The following is an 11,666-nucleotide window of genomic DNA, read 5'->3' as shown; positions in this document are numbered from 1 at the left end:
AATGTAGCAAGCAAATTCTTTCTTATTTCCGACGACCTTTCAGCATATTTTGTTTTTCATTAAAAGCATTTGTTTGGAAAATTTGTCCTTAATTTGGTGTTAATTTCAAACTAAAATGCTCAATGTATATCTCAAGAAACAAATGGTACTGCCTTCTTATTTCAAGCGCGTATTATTTCCCTGAAAAAAGAAGAAATTAGTGCTAAAAATTTGAATTTTACCAGTTATTAAAGTTCAGTTGTGGGTATTTATCTTGAATCAAAAATTTAATATTTGTTTATGTATGTTTCATAGAAAATGCTAAAAAGAATTCGAAAAATAACGAAAGCTTTAACACACTTAGCGATATAGGGTGAGCCAGAAATATGGCTCTAATTTGATCGCTTCATGTGATGACAGCAATAATGCTATTGTAAGCGAGATAAGATACTGAAAAGTCTTTTCCTCAAACAGAGAAACAGATTATACAACGATATCAGCCAGACTCACTTTATTGCTTTCTCAGCGGATTAACCCTTTGTTGCATACAAATAATCTAGAGAAGTTAAACGAAAATGTGTGTATTTTTTCTACTTAAAATAACCTTAGTAATAATAAAGAAAAAACTCATTTTATTCAAATTCGTTTAAATAATTGCTACTGTTTGTTCACTACAGTGGACAGCATGCATATACGCACATGCATACAAATCTCTTCCCAACGATTTACGGTCATTGCATTTGAAATCAGTTTCTGCCTTGTTTACAGTGATCATTACCATCTTCTAAATGATAAATCTACAACTGACATGTACATACAGATCCCCAAAATACCTTCATTTCGTCGATTGTGATTGAATTCATTTTGCTACGATTTTGTAACCTGTACCTATTGGATTCAAATGTCAAATGTTCTGGAAATTCCTTGCCAAATATAAATATTTCCAGTGGCGTTTTGGTTGATAAGCAGTGCATTTGGGTTTCAATCCACTCCTTTCGGTAGATATTTATCTACCCACTCCACAATTTTCTCAAACTGACGTTTAAAATAAAATGTCTAAAATTACTAATTATGAATAAAAAACGGCAGTATAAGAAAATGTAAGCAATATTATATAATGTTTACTATGTGAAATTGTAATAACTTGGAAACAGAAGTAGCAGCCATTTTCCAAATAACTTGCTTACTTAGTGGTATAGCTTTACTTAGTGATGCTATACCGCCATCTATGATCGACAGTTGAAAGTTCTAATAATATACAATGAATAAACACAGGAATGGAATCTGTTAAGGCATTTACAGAGGAATGAACAAATATAAACTTTTGTCCACTAGAGTGGACATGATGCAACAAAGGGTTACTAACGAGTCCTGCCGCCCAGTCGGTATGGTGGTCAGGGAAGCTGACTGCGATGCCGAAGGGCCTGGGCTCGAATCCCGGAGAAGGCATGGTTGTAACTCTCCGTCCCTTCATAGGAGAGGCGATGGTGGCCCACCTATTAGGTGCCTCCATAATAAAGAGACCACCACATCCGGCCTTGTATAGATTAATTGACTGGGTTACATTTGTAATTGTTCACAATCTGCCATTAGAGGGGGAAAAATAACGAGCCCTTCCACAGTTATTCTCAATATTTTTTTTATCGGTTCCTGCTCATGAAATGTCCCCCAGTGACGTAAATAGGTATATGCGGCCACATAAAAGCCCGAAGCCTTAGGGATTCCTATATATATATATATATATAAATTAAAAAAAAAGAAAAATGCTTCTATAAAAATGTGTATATAATGCAGATAGGTCGCTCTTGGAAATGCAGAAAAAGTGCTGTACCACTGTGTTGTATACATCAAAACTTCAACTAAAAGCAAATTGGAATGCAAAACGAAACAAGCTGCATATTTTTATTTTGATTACCTGCTAGATGCAGGCTTTTAAACCATTAGTTATAAGCCTTGTTAGTGAGAAATGATGACAAACTAGTTTTCAGGCTTTCTGTGAGAACAAATGCCGAGTTTCTTGAGGGGAGCTTGTGAACGAAGAAATTTTTGTGGGAAACGTAATGAAGGTATGAGAGGTCAATCCTTTCGGTAGTTCTCTAGAATTCCAGGCTTTAGGAAAGGATTTGTGTTATTGCCTGACATAAAATGTTTTCGTAGATATGGAAAAGAATAAGCTAGCTTAAGGTAAGCTTTGTAATTCTGGACGTTGTTTGACTGCACACCAGATTTTACTTAGAGAGTTAATTCACTTAGGTAAATCTCATAATGGGAGTTTAATATGAAATAAAATTTTTAAAAATAAAAGAAAATTTCTTTTCTTCCCTTTTTACAATTTAAAATTAATATTTCCTCTCTTCATAGTTTTCTATTTTATGAGATTTCTTTTCTATCAAATGTCAGAATATCTGATTAGTTTTTAGTAGTTCTGATGGGCAGTAATTTCAACACTTATTTTAATGTACATGAATTATTATAATGCATATATTCTTTGCCTAATAATAGAGTTAATTTTTACCAATAATTAAATGTTACTGGATGTTATTAACAATTGCTGTAAATGTATTTTTAACCTCTAGCATCGCACAGCAAAAGGACACGATATAACTAAAGATCGCCATAACGCTTTTATGTACTCGCATCAATTGTGGACCTCAACGTATGTTTAAAATTTTTGTATTTGTGCTGCGATGCGCCCTAGTTTGCTCTGTGAGACTATCTGCGCAGTCTCACAGTGGTATATAAAATATTTTTGCTTTACCATGGTTATTGTTGAAAATAATAATTAAAAGAAATCGATATCTTGAAGATTTGAAGTTGTGTTTTTAATTGTATAATTCGGATAACATTTTTTAATTGGATAAATTAACTGTATTGATCGTTTATATTGTCCCTTGTTAGTTCGAAAAACACACGAACGTTCTTGTCCCTCACGACCAGTAAAAACCTCATTGACAACGTAAGGGTTAACTGTATTAACATTCCCAGCATTCTTGGCTTAGAATAGAGATGTATAGATAGTCACTTTCCAAATTAGAGAAAAATTATAAAGGTGCTAGATAAACAATCAACTGTTTTGCATAAACAAGGCATGATTTCTAGAAAAATGAACAGATTTAACAAGCTATTTTTTTAGAAATTGAGTGATTCATATTCATGCACTATTTTAATTAGATAGTATGACTCAGAAATAAGTTAGCTAGGAACTTCTCTAAAGTGGTGAAACCTCTTTTGAAGCTTAATAAATGCTGTATCTTGAAAAAGAAATTAACATACATTTGGTACTTGGGATGTTTTATGCATGCGTATGTCTAATCAAAGATGTGCCGATAAGATACTTACTTAAATACTAGAACAGCAACATTAACTTATAATAAATTAATAATTAATTTAAAAAAAGATAAACCATAATACTTATGAGACGTAATTTTCAGACTTGTCTTGAATTTAATTTTATAAGCGTAATTCTGTTTTAAATATATTAAAAACACTTTTCACTTATTAACTTCTCGAAAATAAATTCAATCAAAAGAATTATGCTCTATGTAGATTACCTTTGCGGTTACAAAAAGGAGACTTGAAGGGAGGAATAGCAAAAATTGAAATAATTTCTGTGATTTTTCTCCAGAAATTGACAGCGCTATTGCCCTGAATCGAGCACATGACCTTCCACTAACGGGTTTGATATGTTTACCGATACTCTGTAACAATGCATGAGAAACAAGCCTTAATTCTTCATGAATGCTCTAATTTAATAATAAAATAATTGTCTTGAATAGTTAGAGAATTCTATTTAAAAACTAATAGAACAAGTAAATTTTGAGCTAATATAAAATGTTTGGTATTTTAAAATTATGAAAAGTGTAATAACAAATTCTGTAAGACACAAATGTAAGTTTTGTAAACAAAGTAAAAATTATTCTTCTCTTCTGTAAATTATAACTTTAAACCTTTTACATTAATCAGTTCCAGACCTTGAAGTGAATTAAGAAAACGTATTAAAAATCCAAATAATACTGTATAACTACATTGTTCTATATAACTATATTTTCAGTATTTGTTGGGAATTACCCACACAAAATTAATCACTAGACAGATCCCTTCACGCAGATTTCCCTTAAATTATTTTGTAACAGTCAAGTAACTTCCCTGTTCTGAACAATCTTACTTGAGAATTTATGCATGTGATTTTAAGAATATCGTGCTAAGTCAAAATAAAGTAACTTAACTATTTTCTAAATTTAAATTGCCCATGTAGTTCTTAACTTACATTACTTACTTTTTTATTCATAATTTTAGAAAAAGCTTCCTAGCATTCATTACCTTCACGAAAATATATCGGAGAAGATTATATGTTTCGCGTAATAATCTAAATCTTTAGGATACGCATCGTGTTCTTTTCCCCTTTGTACATCATTAGATTTTAGATATTGAATGGCACAAAATGAATAAAATACATATCTTGTAATAATATATAATTAATACAAATTCTTATAATGTTCATAACTCTTTTATTAACTACAGTTAGATTTAACTTAAAACTGTAAAACGCAACAACATGACTACATTCATCCCCCTTCGCCTATTACATCACGTCCTAGACTGAATGTTTAAAAGTTAATGAAAATCTTCCTACGTAGGAATTATCTTGAGCCAAGGAGAATAGTAGTAGTCGGTATATGTGAAAGCGCAATTGAAGATACACTGCTGGGCCATTAAAATTGCAACAAGAGGACGGAATAATCCGACGAACGTTAAACTCACATGAAAGGAACACGACGCAGGAGGCAGAAACGACATCTGAAGCACTGCATAAAAGAAAAGTTGTGTAGTAGATTTCTTATTCGAAAAGCGCTCTGTAATGTCAGGATTTGCTCAAAATATCGTCTTATGCAGGATCGTTGCCTATCGAGAGTGTGGATTATCGTTCCGTAATATCGTCCTTCGCATTGCTCGACATCCAACCACTGTCATGCGAATATGGGATCGTTGCCTATCGAGAGTGTGGATTATCCTTCCGTGATATCGTCCTTCGCATTGCTCGACATCCAACCACTGTAATGCGAATATATAATCAATGGGTTGCTGAGAGTCATGCTGAACGGCATGCAAAATCTCAACGCCCTCCCATGACTAATGCCCGAGAGGACAGACACACTGTGAGGTCAGCCCTGCAAAACCGTACAACCACAGCGCGGACCCTCAGTCTGGGCTTGTTTGCAGCAGGCCCAGTTTCCGCTCGTACGGTGCGTCGACGTTTGCAGCAGCGTGGACTATCAGCAAGGCGACTTGTACTTCGTCTTCCCTTGAAAATGCAGCATAGAGAGAGACGGTGGCTCTGATACTTTGAGCGATAAAGCTGTGTACAGGAGTGGCACAATGTCATCTTTCCAGATGAATCCCGGTTCTGCGTGCAGTATTCTTATGGTGGCCGTATACTTATCTGGAGGCTTTGAGGACACCACACGTCATCTGGTTGCATTCGATATCGGCATAGGGGCCCTGCACTTGGTGTGATGGTTTGGGTAGCCATTGGGTACATGACAAGCATATCTCTGGTTCGGATAGACGGTTACTTGAACGCAGATCAGTAGATTTCTGACGTCTTATGTCTAGTGGTTGTTCCCTATCTTCGAGGCCTGCCAAACGCCATATTCCAACAAGTAATGCAAGACCACATGTTGCACATCGTATTCTGACCTTCCTCGATACACAAGTACAGGTAGAAGCTAGGCCAGCACCTCCGTAGTACCACAGGTAAATGAGGTATTGCTGAACCTAGCTAACTGATAAACTTTCCACCCCAATTTTGAGGGAGAACACCCCGGGGGGGTGTTCCGAGGTTCTTCCGCCCCTCCTTTTTTTACCATAAACCATTTGAGAGGACTTTCTGAGATAACTGGCTTCTGGTATTAATAGTGTACACAAATCATATTGAGAAAAAGGCTGTCCTTGAAAAGTTCAACAACTGATGCTTCCAAAAGTCTAAATGTAAGAACAAATGTCTTTTCTAAGGCGGAAGGTGTAATAAGCAAGTCTTTGGAGCTCCCGTCCATCAACATTGCGTAGATAAATGAAATTCCTCGATACACAGGGTATTCGATTGCTGCCCTGGTCTGCACGGTCTCCAGATCTGTCAGCCATTAAAAACATCTAGTCATGGGTTGCTGAGAGACTGGCTCTCCACCCCTGTCCAGCTAATACGATTGATGAAGTGGGATACATAAACTTGAAGCAGCATGGCATGAGTTGCCCGTTTCTGTCATCCAAGCCCCGTTCGACTCCATGTCTAGCCCCTCTGTAAACCTCCAAACTGCTTACAAATTTAATCATTTTGTCTTCATGCCATACTGTTTACGTACAATAAATATCTTTTTTGTATTTGCTTTCCTTTATGGTGTTGCAATTTTAATGGCCAGCAGTGCAATTAAAGACAGTTGCCAAATGCATTTCAGAATCATTTTTCTTTACAAATGCTTGAGGTTTAACTAATTTCGTAGATGTATTTACTTTGTTGGCATTGTTTAAAAAAAGTTAACAGACTTTTACAAACCTATAAATTCTAAATGCAAATCATTCTAGTTTCTAAAACATATTCGCCGTCTACTAAATCGAAAAGGGATGTTCTAATTTCGCGGGTCTTGCGTATAAATGATCGGAAAATTTTATTTAAATAATTAAAACATAATTAATATATTATTAACTTGAAATTTTACTCAATAATATCCTTTTAAAAAGTTATATATTATTACTTATAGACTCTTCCTACCCACTGCACAAAAGCTGTTTTCATAAAATTATATGTAAATTATTTTACAAAATTTTTTCAATTGGATGTATTAATTTAGAATCATTATTTAAGGAAATAAGTCTACACTGGCCTTTTTCGAATACTCTTTGTGTATACGAACACAGTAAACAAATTAAAATAAATTTTCCATTTTTCCAGCTTTTGTGACAAAACTCTCCAATGAATTTAAAATTTAGGGTAATCTGAGGAAAACATTCTTAAAGCAACTTGTAATATTATACTAAATAAAAGGAAAGCAAAGATCGATGTAACTAAATGTTTCCGTCCCCAGGAAGTCGAAACCAAAAAAAGGATAGGATATTTCAGCAACATTACTTACCCAACCATTCGCCGCTGTTCATTTAAAGCTTGTAAATTAAAATGAGTTAAACAAAAAGTTCATAAGAGAGTTTAATTTTAACCTGCTATACATTTAATTTTATTCAAGTTTGCCCCCACTGTGCATTCAAGCTCAGATGGCTAAGAAAATGGTATTAATAAATAATTGTACAAAAGTGAAAGAATCAAAACTTTAATTTTAATAAAACACGGTTCCTTTGTTTTTGGTGATTTTTGTCCGTCAATTTTTTGAACCACATTAGTCAGCTACAGTGTTCACTTATTCATAAAACATTTAAAGAAAATGAATAGAAGAGGAATTACGGACAGACAGAAATTAAAAGGAAAGAGGGGAAAAATTTTTAGCAAATATATCATGTATCCAAACAATTTTGTTTATAAAGTTTTCGATAAATGCATATTTTAAAGTTAGATGAAATATATTATGTAATATTAGATGGATTCATATCTATTTTTTGCAAAATTTTGAATACTTCATATTGTAAGCTAGGTAAATCATGGTTTACTATTAGCTTAATTTTTTTATATGTTTATCTATTATGTTACCTATCCGTGAATCTGTAATTTAAAAGAGCTATTTTTTCATTTCTTAAAAAAATATATAAAAGTATATGTTATTATTATTATTAAAGGCACATAAAATTGACGCAGATTTCATATAGAAATCAAAATTCAGTTTTATGTAAAATTTCTGTCAATCTGAGGCTCCTCTCTTTAATTCTATGCTTTGTATAGCTACTTTTAAACTATAAATAGTTTAAAAGTATTCCTTTTTAATAATATATTCCTTTTTTAATTTAGATTTATTTTTTACCAGTACACACCCTGATAAAAGGAAACTCACATAAAAGAATTAATTCCAAAAATTAAATCTTCATTAAGGCCAATTGTTCTAACTTCAGAATAGGATCAAGGTCCCAACTTTTATCCTTCTTAAAGTTTGCAAATCTAGATTGAAGATAGAGATAGAGAAGATAGAAAAGAGAGATTGAAAGTGAGGAAAATTTCACCATTTTTTCAGTAAGAAAATTCTACTATGCGCCTTTCCCCTTGCTGCTTATTTTGCTAAATAATTAATCCAGTTCTGAAAAACCGAAAGTGTGGATGTATTTTAAATTTCTGACAGGACGTAATCTGATAAGCACCATTTTCTAGTAAACCAGCTACCCTAATGGTGGCATAAAGTAAAGTAAAGGTGCATGTAACGGCAGAGATCCATCTTGGAAAAATATGAAATTTCTGTCTTCTTGCAGTTGAGGCCACTCACGTAATATGTCTAGGTAAATTATACTATAACATTTGTTTCGGGGAAAAAGAATGGACCTCGCAACCTTTTACAAGTTACTGCACAAAATATGCATTTCTAAATATGCATTTTTCAAATATATTTTTACCACTTATTTTTGTTCATTATGGACAAGAAAGAATTTGCATCTTCTTCAATACCACATTAAATAAAATGCTGTATTTCATACATTAATGCGAAATATAGTCACTATGTTTACAATATTTAAGCCAACTTTTATTTTTCTATATTTCCAGACAGAATATTTCACATCTACTCAGTAACATAGCATAGTTAGAGAACACACATGAGATTAAATTTATAATTGTTCAATATAATTAATTTTTAATGGTTTATTTTCTACTGATGTACTTTTAAGGTTTCTTGCTTATAGAATTTTTGAGCAGCTATGACTATTTAGTTAGTATATCCAACGTTATTGAATATCATTTTGATTATCTAAACAAGAAATCTTTGCTTGTCCAGTTTTATTGTTAAAAGCCACATTTAGGAATTAAAGAGATTCTGCATCAATACTTTCAGTAAGTCAGATTTAATTTCAATGTTTCCCAGTTAGAATTGCACATAATGTGTAAGATCTAATTAATATATTTTTGAAGGAGACTAGAAATGCTGCTTTGGAAGGTATAATGTTTAGCAAAGCTGGCTGGAAAATCATCGGCCTCGAGTTTGAATCCCGGCCATAGTATGGACGCTTGTAACCGTATAATGTCTTTTTGGAGGGGTGGAATTTCAAATTCGTCGATCTGAAAGTTCTCAGTGAAAGAAGAAGTGTAAGAGTCGCTCAGACCCCATTCGCCTCAAACTTTCAATCAAAACTTTCATGAACTGAACAAAGAATTGTTTTGTCACCAAGCCTTTGCATTCTATGTAGATGCAGACTCATGCATGGTTGTTCATAATGCCTTTTGCGGTTATATGCCCCGGTTTGAGGAATCAGCTATAGCAACATTTTAGAATCGGTAAGAATTTATCTCGCGTATTACCCCTTCAAAGCAGCCAATATCAGTAACCTTCTGAACAAATAATATTGTTCTCTTTCTTTTCGCTATCGACAGAACAGCTGGCCCACTGGGTTAGGTACTGTTATCAGTTGGAGCAAACAATATCTGTATAAAATTGCATTTATATAGATACTGACTGCTGTTAAAGCTTATACTGTGTTTGTATAAATATTGGTATGATGTAGTTAATATGCCATTTGTTACCAACAAATATCTCAATTATAGTTTACTTACTTCTGTGAGGATTTAATGTTTTAGGTTAATTTCTGTGCATCCGATAACTCGCCTGCAGTGGTTTTAAAGGCCAGTTTCTAGAAGCAGAATTACATAGTTAAGAAACTAAAGCAATTTCTTGCAAAATCAATTACTATTTTATGACAGAAGGCATTTTTTTCATGTTATTTATATTTTCAATGGATTTCATTGTTAGATATTCGCTTTTTTTTATCATAAAATTCATCTGAGACGATCCTGGTGACAAATTAACCATTTACCTAACTATAGAAGCATGATGTGTTTGACGTAAAACATTTCTGAATTATGAAAATACTTCAAAGTCGATATACGAGAATAAAATTCTGAAAAAACTGAAACACTGATATGCCAGCTAAGGTTCTAGCTATATGATATATGATTTAAAGCTATATGATTTAAAGGTTCTAGCTCACACATGTGCGCTGCCTAACAAGGATAAAGGCTGAAGGCAAGAAAAATATTGTTGAATCCCATTAAAAGTTGACTCACCCAGAAAAAAGTGACACAGCTCTCTAGGATTTGAGCTATGGTTTCTGGATATTAGACTTCATCAACAATAAAAACAAAACTCCCTTCCATCATCTTTACGGGTATGTTTATCTCGTTACTGCCACATCTATAGATAAACATCCGTGTTTTTCACACTCAGAGATATTCATATTTCACATGTCGGTTAGCATCTGAATAGTAAGCAACGAAGGAGGCGTAATAACTAATCTATGGGTGGACATTTCAACTGGGAATCTCATAAATTTGTAATACAACCTGCTGGTTTTACATGAAAAAATGGGAACCCAGTAGAGCAATCCTTTCTGGTGATAGTTTTTACAAATTAAAAGTATGCATATTTATAACAGAGACTATATACGAGAACATTTCCTCTATAATTTTCTAACCCGAAAGCAGTAAATATATCAGTGAAAGCTATGACTGATAAATGAGAATTATTTAGTTTAAAATTTTAAAAAATTGGATTTCTTTTTTTTATTTTCTTAATTCAATGAACTATTTCACTTTCATAACAGACACTAAAATCAAATATATTTATATTTAGACTTCTGTTTGTAAATGCCATAGACAAGCTTTGCAATAGAATTGACTTCCGAGTCGTGGAATGATTGAGACATTTAAGACAAAAATACTTAAGTTGTTAAGATTTTAGCTAAATTTACTTTACTTTGCTGGCTAGATCTTTACTTAAAATGTGAAGAAAATATTCACTAAGCTCAAACACTATCAATGATTAGACATGAGAAGAGTAAAAAGACACTGTTATTCAAGGAATTTACAGATGGCGTTCCTGGCGCTTACAAACTTAGCCAATACTTGACTGCAACTCAAATAGAAATATGAAATTAAAACTAAATAATCAGCCGAAGCTGCACAGTTTGCCGAAGTTGCGCGATCAGCCGAAGCGTCGCAATCTGTCGAATATCATAAATATTGTTACGTTATTTTCTTCCTTCACGTTCGTAGGGGGTTCGTACGGATTTGGAGTGAATAACGACGACACTTGATGAAGTAACGAAACACACTTTATTTAGCCAATATTAATCAGGACAGCTCCAAAGTCACGTTTCACAGTCGTCGAAGATCTACTATACACTCGCTGGAACAATCAGCGACACAGTCTTCAGGTTATCAGGCTATAAAGGTGGAGACAGCTTCACTGCAAAGCACCAGAGTACAGCTCCTGACTCTGCTTGGTCGTTCTCGGAGATCCACGTACTCTCGAGACTCTCCACGCTACAACTCGCGATGCACTCAATGACACACGGAGCACAGCTCTCGACTCTTCGGTTCAGTCGTTCTCGGAGCTCAACATACTCTCTCGACGATGCACTAACCGCGATACACTAAGAGACTCTTCGATGCACACGACGACCCACTCGGCACTCGCTGGCCGGCTGTCAACTTGATCGTCTCCGCACGGACTAACTAGATGAGACACACTATCTCGCACTCTAGACGAGGC

This window comes from Stegodyphus dumicola, chromosome X2 (genome assembly GCF_044657685.1).
Source record: "Stegodyphus dumicola isolate Sdum_Otavi_A_Nest chromosome X2, ASM4465768v1".
NCBI lineage: Eukaryota > Metazoa > Arthropoda > Arachnida > Araneae > Eresidae > Stegodyphus > Stegodyphus dumicola.
This window is presented reverse-complemented; position numbering follows the sequence as displayed.